The sequence below is a fragment of the Pelodiscus sinensis genome, chromosome 14 (genome assembly GCF_049634645.1).
Source record: "Pelodiscus sinensis isolate JC-2024 chromosome 14, ASM4963464v1, whole genome shotgun sequence".
In the NCBI taxonomy this organism is placed as follows: Eukaryota; Metazoa; Chordata; order Testudines; family Trionychidae; genus Pelodiscus; species Pelodiscus sinensis.
The window spans coordinates 23,267,428-23,284,565 of NC_134724.1; the positions used below are offsets into that span (position 1 = coordinate 23,267,428).

Here is a 17,138-nt window from a genome sequence, read left to right on the forward strand (position 1 = left end):
GATTTTAAATGAGAAAGCCATAGCCAAAGATCCTGCAAGATTGTTCCAAACATTCATATTATGTTGAAAATATGAAAGTTTAAGGTTAGTTTTTTTAAATTTCTTACATATTCAAAGCCTTAAATTTTGATCTGATTTTTCAGCAATAACTCCTATTTTAGAATTTTCAAAATCTTGATATTTCAAGTTATAACATTTCTGTCTTCTTTTTTTGCTCCCTTTAAACTATGTAATTTTCTTTGTACATAAGTGAGAATGGAAGGCTGAATTTTAGCCTTCGTTTCTTTTTCTTTTTTTCACTTTAAAGAAGTAATTATGACATTTTGAAGCTTTGCACATGCACAGACAATCAAGAAAATTCATTTGACAGAAACAGGCTTAGAGAGTTGAACCGTCTGCCAGCCTGTAAAGTAGTGACAACACATTCAGCAATCTCCTAGTGAATACACATCTGTTAAAGACTCACAGCACATTAAATTAATGCACAGGATAAAAAGAAATCCACAACTTCAATTAAAATAAAACTAAAACACATGAAATGTGTACTTTCTCCTGTCAAATATAAAACTGTAGAGTCTAACTGGAAAGAAGTTTTTAAAATTCTAAATACCAGCAACGTAAATTCTAATTTAGTAAAGAAATGTAATCTTCCGAAATTCCATATTTAACAGACAATGAAATGAACCATATATTTGAAGTTAGATGTGGTAAACTGATTACAATTCTATAACAGTGTTATTTTCCAAACTATACTGGTTTATAGAATTCAACTGCATTTTATCCCTCACTCTGTCTCACTCTCAGATGCAAACCTATATATAAACTAACCTCTTTCTTTCATCTATCAACATACATATATCTACCCAGGGGCAGATGACTGTTTTGCGGGGCCCCGGGCAGCATAACACCGCGGGGCGCCCCCTTTGCCACTGCGCATGCGCGGGGCTTTAAGCGCGGGGCCCGGGGCGGCCGCCCCGTTCACCCCGCCCTATATCCGCCCCTGTATCTACCTATTTGTGAGTAATGCAATGAACTAAAACTCGTTGGATTGCTGCTAAAACCTTCATGCCACCCATCCTATTTATTTTATATATTCTGTCACATACTGTCATTATCTAAATATACATACAGATTCACAAACACACAAAATGCTTTTCAATGTATGATACCAAACTTCCAAGATATCCTGAGCGTGCTCAGGAGTCTGCAGGCAGAGTAAACTTGCGGCACCGTATCTATGTACTACAGGCAGAATAAGTAGCAATGCCTATACAGAAGACCCTCCTTATTTGCAGAATCACAAATATTACGGTGCCACATATTCACGGGAGGCCTCCTGTACTGCCCTGGGGAGGCAGCGGCTCCCAGCCCCCTCAGAGAGTTCCTCACAGCTCCTAACTCCATGGTGAGTTCAGAGCCGGAGGGAGCTCACCGTGGGGACCAAAAACTATGGCTCTCAATATTCAAGATTTTCACCATTTGTGGTGGTGCCAGAAACAGATCCATTGCGAATGACAAAGGTTCTCTCTATTTACGGTTACCTGACACTTCTAATTAAAAAGATGCTGTTTATAGCTGCTTTACCAAATTTTAACTATTTGATAGGAACCTTGCTATCCTGGATGTGTGCTTCAAACTGAATTTTTTGGGGAAAGTTTCAACCAAGAGCACCATTTCAGGAGAGTAGGGGGGCTGCAGCTGTGTGTATCCGGACGCCGCTTCCTTGCCTTCTCATTCCCCTGATTATTAGGGACTGAGCAAAAAGTACTTGGATTCTATGCATGTCTCTCACTTCTGGCTGCTAAAGGGAGGGGACAGAGGAGTAAATCATGGAATCAAAGTACTTTCCCCTCGCTCCTTGATAGTCAGGGGAACAGACAGAAAAGCCAGCCACATCCTGGTACATGCAGCGACTGCTCCTATCCCTCTCTGCTCTCCCAAAACTGCACCCTTGATTTCAACAAAAACAGTTTAGATATTTTTGAGAACAAGATTAGGAAAAACACACAGTTATTCCAATGTTTAAAAAAAATCAATATAACTGTTTCATTAAATGTTGTAATACTCCCATGTACAAACATGGCCTTGAAATTAAAGTATGGTGGGGGTATTGCCCTGTTGTCAGGACAACACAATTCTTATCAAAAAACCTCCCACATTTGGCTAAGTTATAAGTTAGGCACTACCAAATTCACAGTCCATTTTAGTCAATTTCATGGTCATAGGTTTTTAAAAATGAATTGTACATCACTTGTTGTAATTGTAGTGATCCTGGCCCAAAAGGATGTTATAAGTGCACTTGGTGGAGGAGAAGGGGTTCTTTTCAGGTTATTGTACAAGGGGTTGCGATATTGCTACCCTTACTTCTGTGCTGCTGCTGGAAGTGGCATTGCCTTCAAAACTTGGCAACTGGAGGGCACTGGCAGTTGACTGGTAGCCCAGCTCTGAAGGCAGAGACGCCATGAAGAGCTGCGAAGAAGAAAGGGTAGCATGGTATTGTATGGTCAACCCTTACTTCTGTCTTTCTGCTGGCACAGTGATGCCTTTCAGTGGCAATGCCTGGGGTGGCATGAAAGATCACATGCCCCCCAAACACCAGACAGAGCCGTGCTGAGCCCCACACTTTGGGTGGGGGCGGGAGGGTTGTGGGACCCAAGGCAGCTCAGGGAACTATCAGGAAGCCATGCACTGGCAGCAAGGGTCTGCCTCCCCACTCACTGGTACCAGTGGTAAGGAGAAGGTCCTAGACTCAGCCTGCTCTTCTGTGCACTTAAGACTCTCAGCCACACTGCTCTGTTTCCAACCACTGGTGAATGTGGGGGGTGGGTCCACCTCTTCCCCTGAGTGATGTAGCCCAAATGATTAGCAGGGAGGGGGGGCACTGACAGCAGGATCACCCCATCCCTCACGCACACACACTCATTGGCAGTGGGACAAAGTGTCATGGCTGTGAACCTGGGAAGTAGAGCTGGAAACAGAACCAGGTTGTTCCACTTCCTCTACTGCCACTGCATGCTGGTAGAGCTGGCCTCCAGGACCCATTAGTACTCCGGGCCATGTTGTTTGGGGGTAAAGAGGTGGAGTGGGCTTAGGGCAGAGGATGAGCAAGGGTGGGGAAGAGTCAAAGAAGAGGCAGGAAGATGCGTGGCCTGGGTGGAGAGGGAAGCAAGAGGCATGGCTCTCTCTCTCAGTTGGGGGGGTCCGTGCTTTATTATAGCAGTTGAAAGGTGCGTAGTGCGGTGGGAAAAAAGGATGGCTAAAGCAGTGGAATGCTGCCCTGAAGTATGGGATATTATCCCTTCCACTGCCACAGAATTCCTATGCAATGCCAGGCAAGACATTTAAAACAACTCTATCACAAGTATTCACTATTTGTATGTTTATTTTTGCAGTGACCAACTGAAACCCTAGAATCTGCAGAGGAGCTGAACACTCACCGTCATTTAATGCTAAGTGCCCTAAAAATCAGGTCACAGGCATTCCTAATTATTTGAAAGTAAAATAATATTTGTGATATGTTCAGATGCTATAGTGATGGAACACCAGAGAAAAGCCCATAAGGAAATTAAGAATTCTGTCATCAAGGAAAATTTGAACAACATAAAAAATTAAAAAAATTAAGAAGGCATAGGTGAAACAAAATACTGAATATCTAGTGAACACTTCATTGTGTCCACTGAAGAAGGCAGGGTTAAAATAGGCAATCATGGAATACAAGATGCATATCCATAAGAGTTTAAATTAAGCTTTCTCAAGACACCTCATTCAGAAATTTCCTAACTTAAAAGTGCTTGATTTTGTAACAGTGTTCTTTTAACAAGTTTTATATGCAGTCTATATTACAATATCAAAAGCCACAGCTTATAATTTTTGGATTGTTCCTCATTTGTAGATGAGATGTTCCATCTTTTGCTTTGTTCCATACTTGACTCCTCCCTCACCCAGAGGTGCTTTTTATTTTCCCCTCTCCTTCCTCCCCCCCAAGTTTGAGAGAGATCCATTCATCTGATTTTGAATTATGAAAAGATGAAAAATATTTATTTTTCCATTTCAAGTAAATGTTAAGTGATTTAAAAAAAACATGCAATTTGAAAAGTGGCTGATCTTTATGATCTGACATTTTCAGATTGGCTACTTCTGACTCAGTACTGGGCACTTTCATTACTTGCAAAAGGAAAAAAAAGAACACCCAAACAACAGATGAGCATTTTTTTTTAAAAAAAATTTGTGCATTCATGACAGTAATTTTTGTTAGGAAAACGACATCAACTGTGCTGCTGAATTAACCCTGTAGTTAACAGCCATGACAGTGGTCAGTTTTCACCCTAACACTCTCTCTGTAGGAGAGAAAAAAAAAAAAAAAATCAGAAAAGAGGAGGCTTCTGTACTGAAATCCCTATGCTTCTGTGGAGCTCATAAACCCTGGAAAAGGGAAACTTTCTTCTGCAAAATTTATTAGTACTACAAGAGAGAACAGTTAGCTGAAGAAGATCTGCTAGCAAAGAAGGCTGCCACCTTGAAAACCCCCATAATTTCTGTTCAAAAAATGTAAAAGCTTAATGAATAAAGTTCCTACGTAAACTCCACAAATGTAAGAGCCTGAGACTGTATTACACATCCCTGATAATCTCTGTGACTGGTAGGCCCAATCTTCTCCTCTATGAAGAATCTAATCCTTTGACACATTTAAGAATAGTGCTATAGGAGTACCTTATCCCGCCGCAAATATTCTGTATAAGAAGAGTGAGATCTGTCCCTGAAGAGATCCTTCCATATATATATTTAGATGGCATAATGTGGTTTGTGGAATTCAAAATGCAAAATCTTCTGTTTATGTAACATTACATTAAAAATCTTAAATGCTATAAAGCTAGAGAAAGAAAATGTCAGTCTTTTCACAGTAACACTTTTTGGGGGTCAGTGGGTGAGTAGGAGAGGACTTGGGGGAGCAAGAACTGCTGAATTAAGGGACGGATATTGAATTATATTTAATGAACTAGATGTGACACTGGCACTCCCATATCCTTCACAGAAACATTATTGATATAGGAGTGTGGTATAACTAAGATATGCTTATGCAAGGCAACTCATGTAAGATGCATTGGAAAGGTTATGATTTACTGAATATGATTATCCTATTTTTATACGTGTACCATTTGAGTGCCTGAAATTAGGGATATTGGCTAAATATCTGTATTTCAACTATGCTACCTTGAGTGATGCCCACTGCCAACACTTCAGGTACAACAATGGAAAAGTCACACAGAATTGATAGATGTTCCATACTCCCACTGACTCACGGACAGTGAGATACTACAGAATCAGGTGACCTGGTCACCTAATACTAAAAATACATTTTGGACTACGGAACTTTTCTACTGGGAGGAGAGGAAATCAAACATAGGATTTCCACCTTATGGACACCCTATATATGATGGTGGAGGAAAATAATCGAAGTCATTTTTCCTCCACCTCCCTCCCTGCCGAAAGAGATACTTTAAAATACATGGAAACAAGAACTGAAGTGGCGGGGAGGCGAGGGAGAGAAAACTGATTGACTCAATCTGGAAAGATATCTGGACTGTGAAGTAATCTACTTAAAAGACTTACTTGAGAAATTACTAGTTGTAACCACTTTTATTTGGTGAATCAAGCTTAGTTTCCATACTTTGTTTTATTGCTTAGTAATCTGCCTTGTTCTGTTTGTTACCACTTTAACCTCGTAACATTCATCTTTCGTAGTTAACACTTATTTCTTGTTTATAATGTAACCCAGATAATGTAATTTCTAACACAGGTGGAGGGGGGAGAAGTTGTAGAAATTGTCCTCCACACTGAGTGACGGTGTAAATTTCATAAAACTTTTGCATTTGTACTCCGTAAAGGGTATGGGCAACGGAGTGACAGGGTAAGTCCCTAAGACTGAATCTTTCCAGAATGGATCTACTGCTCTGTGTATAGCTGGGCATGGCTCAGCCTGCAAGATTGGCTAGTAAAGGCTTGTGCGGCTAGCCCAGCAATACCAAATAAAAGGGACTCAGGCTATCAAACAGGCTGACTCAGTAGCATCCCAACACATCCAATGGCACCCCAAAAGGTCAAAAGCTGCTACACTGGGGAAAGGATTTATTAGCTGGTGAGGCTGATAAATGATAAATTTGGAAACAGACTTAGACCTTCATAGGCTGAGAGGAAGTGAGAATGAAACTGATAGTCTGGGGAGGCTGGAACTGGAATTGGAAAAGGGGAACTGAGACTGTAATAGAATGGGGATAATGACAATGAATATTTGATTGAGGGAGGATGCAAACTCAATAGACTGGGAGTAAAGACAGAATTAAACTAGGGCAGAAGGAATACGATTGAAGTGGATCGTTAATAAGTACCACAAAATTGATGTAACAGCCTCTATGTTGGTTTGTCTTTGTGAATAAAACTCTTGTCTTCAGCTTCAAAACAGACTCCTGTGCTATATGAGCTAAAGTTAATAGCTTTAGCAGGCATTTATCCTTTATGTTGACCAGGCACTTAAGTGGAGTACAGCATATTAAGAAAGCAATAACGCTCTCCCCGTGAAAGAAGCTAGTCCTTAGCAACTAAAGCTTGTGAAATCTAGTATCTTACCATCCTACAAGGTAACAAAGCTTTATACCATCAGAAAGGAGAGATCCCTAGTGCTCTGTGAGAGAAACTAGTTTGTAAGTCTTGGAACATCCCAAGATATCAGACTTGAAAATAATGCCTTTGTCTATCCCTTACTTTTTTTTATTTACAAACGTCATAGAGGCTCTCATTCCATCTGCTTCCCTCAGGGCAGTTTACATTATTTGAACAATAAACCAAAGCCAAATCAGCAGCAAGAAGTCCACCAAAATTCCATCCATGATAACTAGAAAGTTAGGGCTTCTCTCACTAAAATTCAACCACCCACAAAACAATTTCCATGATCAATCTCACCCTAGTCAGACATGAAGGGAAAGGACGGTCCCTCCATAGTGGCTTGCTGATCAAGAACCCCATGCTTTATGGATTGGTTTATGAATATAAATACACACAACTCAAAGATGCATTGGACAAAATACTTCATGTACCTAGAGTTGCCAGGTGTCCTGTATTGACCCAGACAGTCTGGTATTTTTGCCTCCTGTCCGGTAAAAAAAAAATTCAGAAAATATCAGGCACCTAAAATGTATTAGCTGGTTTTCTTTCCCCTGTCAAGAGGCGAAAATACCGGACACCTGGCAACCCTATGACACACAGCAACTGGGCAGGGGAGGGGGGGGGGAGAAGAGGAGGGATGCGTTTGGTATTTTTGGTTAAACCATCTGGCAACCCTACATGTACCCTGTCAATTTTAGTGTTACAGTCTCTGCTGGACCTGCTTTGGTGCATGTGCCATTCTTGTATGTAAAGCTAGAAATGAGGTACAGGCAGTCCCCGGGTTACGTACAAGATAGGGACTGTAGGTTTGTTCTTAAGTTGAATCTGTATGTAAGTCGGAACTGGCGTCCAGATTCAGACACTGCTGAAACTGACCGCCAGTTCTGACTTACATACAGAATCAACTTAAGAACCCCAGGCGTCCCCAAGTCAGCTGCTGCTGAAACTGATCAGCAGCTGATTCCAGGAAGCCCGGGGCAGAGCAACTCTGCCTGGGGCTTCCTGTAGTCAGCGCTGGTCAGTTTCAGCAGAAGCTGACTTGGGGACGCCTGGGGCAGAGCAGCTGGGGTGCTGCCGGGTTGGTCCAGTAGTGCCCAGAGCGGGCGCTGCAGGACCAATCGGCAGCGCCCCAGCTGCTCTGCCCCAGAGTCCAAAACAAAAGCCTGGTCTGCTGGGGGGGGGGAGCACACTAGCTGCGCCCCCCCCCCCAGCAGACCAGGGACACGGGGAGCAGAGCCGCAGCGTCAGCGGGGTGCCGCGCCTCTGAGGCTTTGCTCTGGCAAAGCCTCAGAGGCGAGGGACCCCGCCGCGGCTGCGGCTTCAGTCCCGGTGCCTGTGGTCTGCTGGGGACGGTCCCCAGCAGACCACAGGCTCCCGGACTGAAGCGGCAGCAGCGGCGGTTCCCCGCGCCTCTGAGGCTTTGCTCTGGCAAAGCCTCAGAAGCGCGGGAACCCGCCCGGTGCCCCTGGTCTGCTGGAGACGGTCTCCAGCAGACCAGGGGCACCGGAGCAGCTTACGAACGGGGCTTTCTCGCCCCGACCTCCGGGGCGAGAAAGCCCCGTTCGTAAGTGTGGATCCGACGTAAGTCGGGGACTGCCTGTATAGGATTTGTTTATGATTTTAAATGTGCAAATGAAAGGCATCAGTGGTTCTCCAGAAGCCTTAACACTGTGAGATCAACTTAACTACTTGAGAACAGCCTTGTTTATCCTTTTAGTTTAAGCAGTGATTGGTCCTAGGAAGACACTTGACCATACCACTTAGTACCAGAAATACCAGGTTGACCAAGTAATTTTCCATGAAAGGGAGAGTAGAGACAAAAGAGTCACACCCAGGGAAAGTCTATAAAGACAAGTCCCTTGGTCTTCGGCTGGCATGGCCTCCCAAATAGCGTTGCCAGGTGCCCAGTTTTGAACTGGAGAGTCCAGTATTTGAGCTTTCTGTTCAGGAAACACAGAAGATATAAATGAGAAAGTATAAATGTCTGTTATTTTCTAAAGAAGATGTAATGTAGATTGTGATGTAATGTCAAGTGTGTCCGGTATTTTTGTTGAAACCATCTGGCAGCCCTACACCCAAAAGGAGGGTTGGAGACTGACTTCAGTCTCCAAAAGATCATCTTTGACTTGAAAGCATGTATGAAACAAGAGCAGGATCTGAGGAAGTGGGTCTGGCCCACGAAAGCTCATCATCTAATAAACCATCTTGTTAGTCTTTAAAGTGCTACATTGTCCTGCATTTTGCTTTAGGGTAAGTCTGCAATAATCTTTAGTATATTAGAACTAGCTATGTATTTCTTTTTATTTTAATTCTGTAACTTACTTAGATGTGTCAGGTTTTACTTGCAACCACTTAAATCCTGCTGTTTGTACTTAGTAAAACCACTTTTGTTTATGAAAAACCCCAGTGTAAATAATTGTTACCGAGGTTGGGGGGGGGGGAGGTAGAGAGACAATTAGTATGCATACTCTCTTTCATTGATAAAGAAGGTGAACATCTTTTATACACATCTTTGTATACAATTCTTATTATAGAAAGACTGATTAATTTGGGGTCTTTATCCCTTTTGCAGGGTTTCCCGGGTCCTGTGCCCTAAAACTACATTCTCCCAGAGCTGAAGTGGTTCAGTGTCTGCATTGCTCTTCAAGTGTACGTGGGGGGGGGGAGGGGTTGCCCCAACTCTGTGCCGTATCTGGGAGAAACGAGAAAATCTGTCCCAACAGGACAGTGTCTTGGGGAGCCCTGGAGAGCAAGAAGCTGAGTGTCAGTGGCATAATCAGCACAATGGGGAACAGTCCCAAGGGGTCTTCTGTGATTGCATCCCATTATACCAGCCTTCTTCAGACCAAAGACAGAGCTTCTACTACAACTGAGGAATCTTCATGAAGAACACTCACTCACCAATCCCCTCTATGTCAAATAAAGGAGAATCCAGCTAATTTGTCTGTGATCACAGTATGGCAGCAGTCTCTCAAGTAGGAAGGCCTCAATCTAATTGGGGCTTCATAGACTACAATCAATATCTTAAAATCCACACAGAAGCCAAGAGGCAGGCAACACACATCATGAAATATTGGGCCCTCATTAAACTACACCATTTACTAAATAGACAGTTGTATTTGAACCAAACTCAAGTTTCCAAATTAACCTGAAGGATAGCACCATTGCAAGAATCTAGCCACAAGATAAAGACATAAAGCACTGCAGTCAGACCCACACCCAAGAGAAATGACTGTTGATACTCACAGATTGCAAACTTGAGAAACAAATGGTCAGTGTGCTAATTCAGTACATTATCCCCATCACAGCATTTGGCTGTTTCCTGCAAAAAACATCACTTTGGTTGAAGCTCAATCCAAATAAAAACAACTCTCATCCAAGCTCCATCCACTTCCACAGCTGGAACAAGACAGTACTTCCACAATTACTGTGCATTCAGTTGAGACATTACTATTGACCTGAGGTGGTGTCAACATACTGAAAGTGAGTAAATTGGGTGGGGTGTTAATTCTTCAATCAGCACCATACAGAGATTAAACAAGATAGGAAACAAGATTAAATCTAGTGGAACTCAAGACCATAGTACCCTACAGAGGAAAAGCAATTGTCCTAATTTCTGGGAACACTTAAGACAGAAATGGAGTCACTCAAGAACAGCTCCATCCACTCCTATTGCAATCTGCCATCTGGGCATCAAAGTCAATGGCTGCTACTGTACCTGACAATATCAGCACAGACATCCAGTTTTTTATTATCCCCAAATCATTTATTTATTAATGCCACCAGTACAATTTCTACCCCAATACACAGATCTGTACGCAAAACTTCAAGGAGGGCTGAGCAATCTAAGTACTTAACTAGTTGTCTCACCATCACAGATTTCTTTGTGATCAAAGCTTCAGAGGGGCAGCCGAGTTAGTTATTTAAGTTTTTCCAGTTACAGACTAATAGTCTAGCAGCACCTTAAAGACTAACAAAACACGTAGATGGTATCATGAGCTTTTGTACACGTAGATGGTGTCATGAGCTTTTGTAGGTACAACCCACTCCATCTGAAGGAAGTGGGTTGTACCCACAAAAGCTCATGATACCATCTACATGTTTTGCTAGTCTTTAAGGTGCTGCTAGACTATTCATTTTTTAAAGTTTTCTCTGTGATCATAACCCATAATAGAAGATGTCTTCATGGCCAATAATTAACCAGACTTATAGTGTCAAGAGTTGATTTGTGGAGCAAATGTTTGACAGTTACTGCCTTAAGGGACCACAAGCACACTGTCCCCCTGAAGGGAAATGTTTACAATCCCCAGCAGCAATGGACTCCATGCTTCCTTACTACACTTTATCATACAAGAAGGACAGGTATTAGTTATAACAATCTTTTTCCTTCTGAGCACTGTGCAGTGAACTAGTAGCAATGAAGTCTGTCCAATGAAGTCTGTCCAGTTTTACAAGAGAGGACATGAATAATGCACATTTTAATAAATCTGTGTAAGACTTTTTAAAAATAGATTTTATTTAAAATACAAAGCATATGCAGAATATTTTGACAGCATGGTATAAGGTTTTCATCTGCACTTGTTAGGGCTGACCTGCAAATGTCACATGACTTATTACTGATAATTCATGTGGCCATTATAAACTGATGCCAATAAAACTTTGTACTACAGAACACCATCATGCAGTCTCTCTCATAAATATAAAAGAAGGTATATAGTATTTCTGGCCAAAATCTGAGCTGACATTACAAAATCTTTATTATTCATAATATATTTAAAAAATCCTTATAATGGACAATTCTAGCAGGTTGTTCTTATCCTACTTACTTCCACTGTCTCCAATTTCTGCACACCATATCTTCAAGACTGGACTTGTTAGTTTCAAATCCTCTATTTTCAGATGCCAAACTTGAAACTTATCAAGGAGGCCTGATTTAAAGTACCAGTAACACATACTCATGACTTTTCCCTATAGCAAATTGGTGCTGAAGATTCATACCCTGCCTTGCCATTCACTTACTAAATCTGTAGATTCTAAGGGGGTCTGAAGAAGAATTGCGTACATGAATTGTGTACGCAATTCTTCTTCAGACCCCTTAGTATCTCCAAATTGAGGCACCTAAAAATCATAAGTGAATTTTTTAAAATCTTGACCAAAAAAATATGGCCCACTTCCATGGACTACAGTAGTCTTTCAATCAAGCCTGTACAGAAGAAAATGACAATAACTGTTTTAATAATACTCATTCTAAAGTAGAAGTGAATTGTTAAAAGTAAACTAAATATGTATGTAATACAGTTCAAAATACAGTTTACTGACCAGATCTTTCTTTTGTATCTTGATATGTGCAGCTAGGCAATGGATTACCAATATTTATTTAAGATGCCATTTAAAATTAGTACAAAGCTTGAATTTAGAAAGGTCAAAGGAACAATCTTTATTCCATTCTCCGACATTTAGTAAAAGCTGACCTTCCCTGGTGCGTTATATGTCCTTGGTTCTTATAAGATTTAATAAAGGCTGCTCCATCCATGCAGCTTTCCCACACTGCTCAACAGAAAGTTCTATAACCTGAAGATGTTGAAGGTATTTAAACAAATTTATGAGACAGGAGTTGAGCAACAAAAGATTCAGATCTAGCAGAGAATTCATTTAAAAACAATGGCTTTTTTATTTATTTCTGTATTTACAGTGAATCCAAATATCAGAAAACATGTGAGCATCAGTATACAAACAACTCTCTATTTTGGGGTCCTGAGAAGTTTCAGCAATTGCCTGCAGTGTAATGAATGTTTGTAATTCATTAGATTCTATTTAAACATGCAAAGCACGCCATCACATCAATGATGTTCTCTTTATCGCAACAAATAGGCTATTACATTTAATATACTTCCAGTTAACCCAGAATGGCTAAAATAAGTATTTCTTGTATATATTTTAATTTTAAACTGTGTATTCATATTTTAGTAAGATTTAAATTAATTGTATGAATGTCACATTCCAAACAAGACCACGCTTTGCCAATTATCCCAGAATCTTTGTATCTTCTCCACAAATGTATCTTTGTTTATATAATTTTGCAAATGATAAGATGTGTAGGGCATCTAAATAAATTCAAAATTGTCATGGACAGATCCTTCATAGATTTGCAGTTTGTAGCTGTCAATCTTCTTACAGCTGCTACTAACAAAACAACAGCTCTTTTCTTCATGCAGACAAGCAAATTCAATAAACATTGGTAAAGGCTCTTTTGCAAAAGAAAGACTGGTTCTTCAATAGTCTATGAAACCTTATTTACTTCTAGACTAGTCAGTGATTTTTAAATAATTCATACAAGCTGTACGTATTTTAATACCACATTTAATCAAATATGAATTTTTGCAAAATGTGAATCTTCTGATTACTAGATACATGTTGACAAAAAGTATCAAGACAATTAATTAATAAATTGATTTTAAAAAATAGATGTACTGATTTACCAGTCACGTTGCATTATAACGTGGAGTCTGGGGAACAGAGAATGTAAATAGCATGCAAGGAACTACAAGGGCCATGAAGGGAAGTCAAATTATATATTTTACAGTACTTTGTTTCTTAATTAAAATCTGCTCAAAATGGTCCATGTTATTCTAACATTTGAAAAGAACAAATGTACAACAAAAAGATCAATGTTGTGTGCAATAATATAAATCCAGTGTTCTAGAATGAAGAGGACAATGAAGATATGGTAGATTTAAAAAAAAAAAAAAAAGATGGGGACAAACTGAGCAGTAGTTAGAAAGGCTGTTAAAGATTGAACTAGGGACAGACGGCTCTGATGACAGGCAAACAAAAGCATTTAATCAATAAAAATCAATGGAAAAAGGACAATAAAATTGAAAAATGAAAACAGATTGCTACTAAAGAAGAGGAGAAATCATAAATGGATACATTGATGATAGATACAACAGACATCTAGCTCTTGCATAATACTTATATTTCATTTTATAAATCACTTCTGAATTTCCTATTTTTTCAAATAAATTACATATCACTTTCCATAATCATAACACTAGTTCTGTGTCATGGATTTTTCCTTTGAAATCAAGCTCTGAGTTAGACAGAGGTTTTCAAATAACTAATGTGTTTCTCCTGGGGGCTAGAAACTAAGCTTCAGCAGACTGGAGCACTTAGCAAGTCCGTCAAGAACTGTCAAACCAAAATACATTCAGGGCATTAGATATCTTCAGGTCCTTTGGGATTTACAGCCAGCATCACTTGAAGCACATGAACAGTTTAATGGTGAGACCCATACCAGTTGTTACCCAAATAATTCTTTTTTTAAAAATCACTCGCATGTGGTTTACTTAAATCAAACCTGCTTTGTGGGGGAGGTAAACAAAGTGGTCAGGAGATGGGAATTATAAACTAGAGAGGAAAAACTGTATCAGTGTATACAGTTACACATACTATTTAAAGGCATATACAGTATGTGATATATGTGCATCAATATTATATTGATCTATTCTGCTCTAGGTGCACATGCATTAGTGTTACAATGAGTTCATGTGGATATTGTAGGAGAGAATAAACCCTTAATAGCATGTATGTAATGTCTGGTAAAATATGAGAAGTGGATAACATCATTAAAAATTAGAATTCCTCAGCTCATCAAATAGAAACTGCTGAGCACTCCAGCTGAGAAAATAATTGGAAAGTCAAAACATCCTGAAAGAATTAGAACCAAGAGAGAAACCACAGTAGGTACATAGGTGCAAGCAAAGCCTATAATCTATTGTATATATCTGTGCTGAGACTATATACACTGAATCTCGTATAGCAATATTTTAAATTTAAAAAATCCTATCAAACTGCCTCCCCTTAAAACGCTTCCACTGGCTTTACAAAGAGGTTTTCATTCATTTCCACGCGTCTGCTTCCTTTTGTACAAAGTGGGGACAGCCAGGCTCCAAGTTTGACGCTCACAGACAGTAGCTATCTGCTTTATTCAGACACGTATTATCATCATTCCTCATCTGTCTTGAGCCTGTTGCGAGGAAGTCAATTTTACCCCCAGACCGACCCTTCCCCGCAAAGGGCAGAGGAGGAACCCTGCCACCTCCGCAGGTTTACAGACAGCCCAGCAGCCGCGTCCCCTGTCTCTCGGCCACTGGCACGGATGGAAACAACACCGCAAAACAATGAGCCAAGAGAAAAGAGACCCACCCAGAGAAATGCAACGAAACCGACCGAAACCAGGGAAGCGAAGGGAATTGAAGGACCCCCCCCCCTATCTCCTCCCCAAAATCCACACACACACACACACACACACACACACAGGACTTCTTCCCCGCACCGATGTGCTTTTTCTGGCTATTAAATGAAGCAAAGCTTCCGACTCAGAGCCATTAGCTCCAGCACCCTGGAGCCCCAGAAGGGCTGGGGCGGGGAGTTTGGGGAGTCACTCCCCGGCATTCGGCGTGGAGCTGCTGCTCGGAAATATTTCTGAATAAAAACCAAAAAAATACGAGCCGGGCCGAACTCTCTGGCTTTCCTTCCCTCGCCGCCAAATGCTGAGGTGGGAGCGAGGCGCACCCCACCCATCCTGCGGCTCGCAGCCCCCCGCGGGAAAGTGCGCCCGCTTCTCCCCGGCTAGTTCCGGGAGCCCAGGCGCGCCGCAGCCGAGCAGGCAGCGCTGCCCCCGGCGTGGCAGCGAGCGAGTCAGACGGACTTACTTGCAGGGCTCGGCGAGGCTCTGACAGCGGCCAGAGGCAGGCGGTGCTGGCTCAGCTCCCGGCAGGGCAAACTCCCGGTCCGGCTCTCTCCCAGCCTCGGGTGACTCCACTTCAAACCCCACGCCCCGCGCCCGCCTCCCGCCACTCCCCGCGCCTAACGCCCCTCCGCGGCCATTGCCTCAGTCAGCCCCTGCCGCACAGCGCCCCACGCGCGTCTCTCGCAGCCTGCCGTTGTGCCCCTCCCCCGCACGGTTCCAGCCGCAGCCTCCCTCCTGAAGGGAACCCCAGAACATCCTAGGGCCAGGCCTCTCCTTCTCCCCCAAGGCCAGGCCCCAGCATAAGTGCTGGAACTATAGGGGAGACGCTGCAGCACCCCCTCCTTTAAAGTGGTTTCCATTACATACAGGGTTTACAGTTTCAGTGGTTCTCTATAAACAATTGTTCTGGCACCTCTGTGTGCCAGTGTCCCTTCTCCCAGGGCATCCCACCTGCTCAGTCTGTGGCTCTTCCCACAGCCTTTCCAGCACAGAGCTTGTGCCTCCTTTAACACAGCTCCTGTCCACCCCATCCTCCACCAGAGCCTCTGCCTCCAAGTGCACCCCACCCTAAAGCCTCTGCTCTGGGTCATCCTCTGCTCTATACTGGCTGTCTCAGCAAAGCCTTCTCCCCCTCAGCACAATATTTTCTTATTGTGGGGAGACCACTTTACAGCCCAATTCCATCAGCCAGGACTCACTTTTGCACCTCTCCATTGTCCCCAAAGCAGCCCTGACTCAGACACACACACATCTGTATTGCATCTTCTCACACCAAATGTCTCCTTCATCCATGGGGAGCCCACACCTGTGTTTTACCTTATACAAGCAGACCCCTCCCATACACTTCAGTTGCAGTCTCCATATAGCGCCTCCACAACTCCCTTTCTCACTTCTGTTTCAACCAGCTCATTCTTGGAGGTTTGCCAGTTTCACCTCTTTCTTTCCTCCCTTCTACTTGTCTCAGTGTTTGTCCTTCCTTCATCCCATTCTCTTCATCCTTATCCTTCTATCTCTCCTTCCTGCCAGCCACTCTTTCCTGGTTTTGACCTCTCAATTTACTCTGCCTCTCCCAGTTGTTTGTTTTCTATGGTGCCATGCTTTCCTCCACTCATCTACCCCAGATCCCCTGAGTTTCTTCCCCTTCCTTGTCATTTTTAAAGCTGTCTTTTTTTCTCTCCATTCTGTAATGCAATCCAATTTACTGAACTTTTTTTTTTTTTAGTTAGTTTTTATTTAATCATCTGAGGGTTAGGGACACCATCCATAATGAGGGTGCATTGACTTGCTGTGTTGCCTACATCTCAGGGAATTCAACAGCCTGGCTGACTGATCCAGTTCCCCACCCCCAACCCCAGCTGACACAAATACTCTTCAGTAATCAATAAAGCATGAGTTGGTTTAGCTGTGAGGAAAGATATCAAACAGAGATTTTTCTCTTCAAAATGTATTGCTTTACTTTTCTCACTTTACTTCCTGGTGAAATTTCCTGTTTAAATTTAAACACAAAGCACTTCTCTTAGTTTATCCTGAACAGTAAAGAACACTAGATTTGGACAAAAATAAATGACTCCAGTTTGGGAGGGTGTTTTCTTTCTATCTATACAGTAGATCAAGATTTAAGCAAACTAGTGAATGGCATGTGGCTGCACACTGAAAATGTATTTTCTTAGAGTTTTCACATGCACATAAATAATTTTGGGTTCACAAACATAGGCTGGGTTTTGAA

The 17,138-nt window shown here is 42.0% G+C and overlaps 1 protein-coding gene across 2 annotated transcripts in view; it reads right to left on the reverse strand.

Moving 5' to 3' along the window:
* The window catches only part of SEMA6D (semaphorin 6D), a 374,148-nt gene extending 358,597 nt beyond the window's left edge, over positions 1-15,551 (reverse strand). Inside the window, exons 1-2 of one of the 2 annotated variants that reach the window (XM_075897219.1) lie at positions 15,375-15,551; positions 9,907-9,982 (exon numbers count right to left, since the gene is read on the reverse strand). The gene's annotated coding sequence lies outside the window, so the exon portion shown is untranslated. The remainder of the gene's footprint in view (positions 1-9,906; positions 9,983-15,374) is intronic. The other variant, XM_075897218.1, reaches the window with a different exon arrangement.
* Between the last annotated feature and the right edge of the window lie 1,587 nt (positions 15,552-17,138).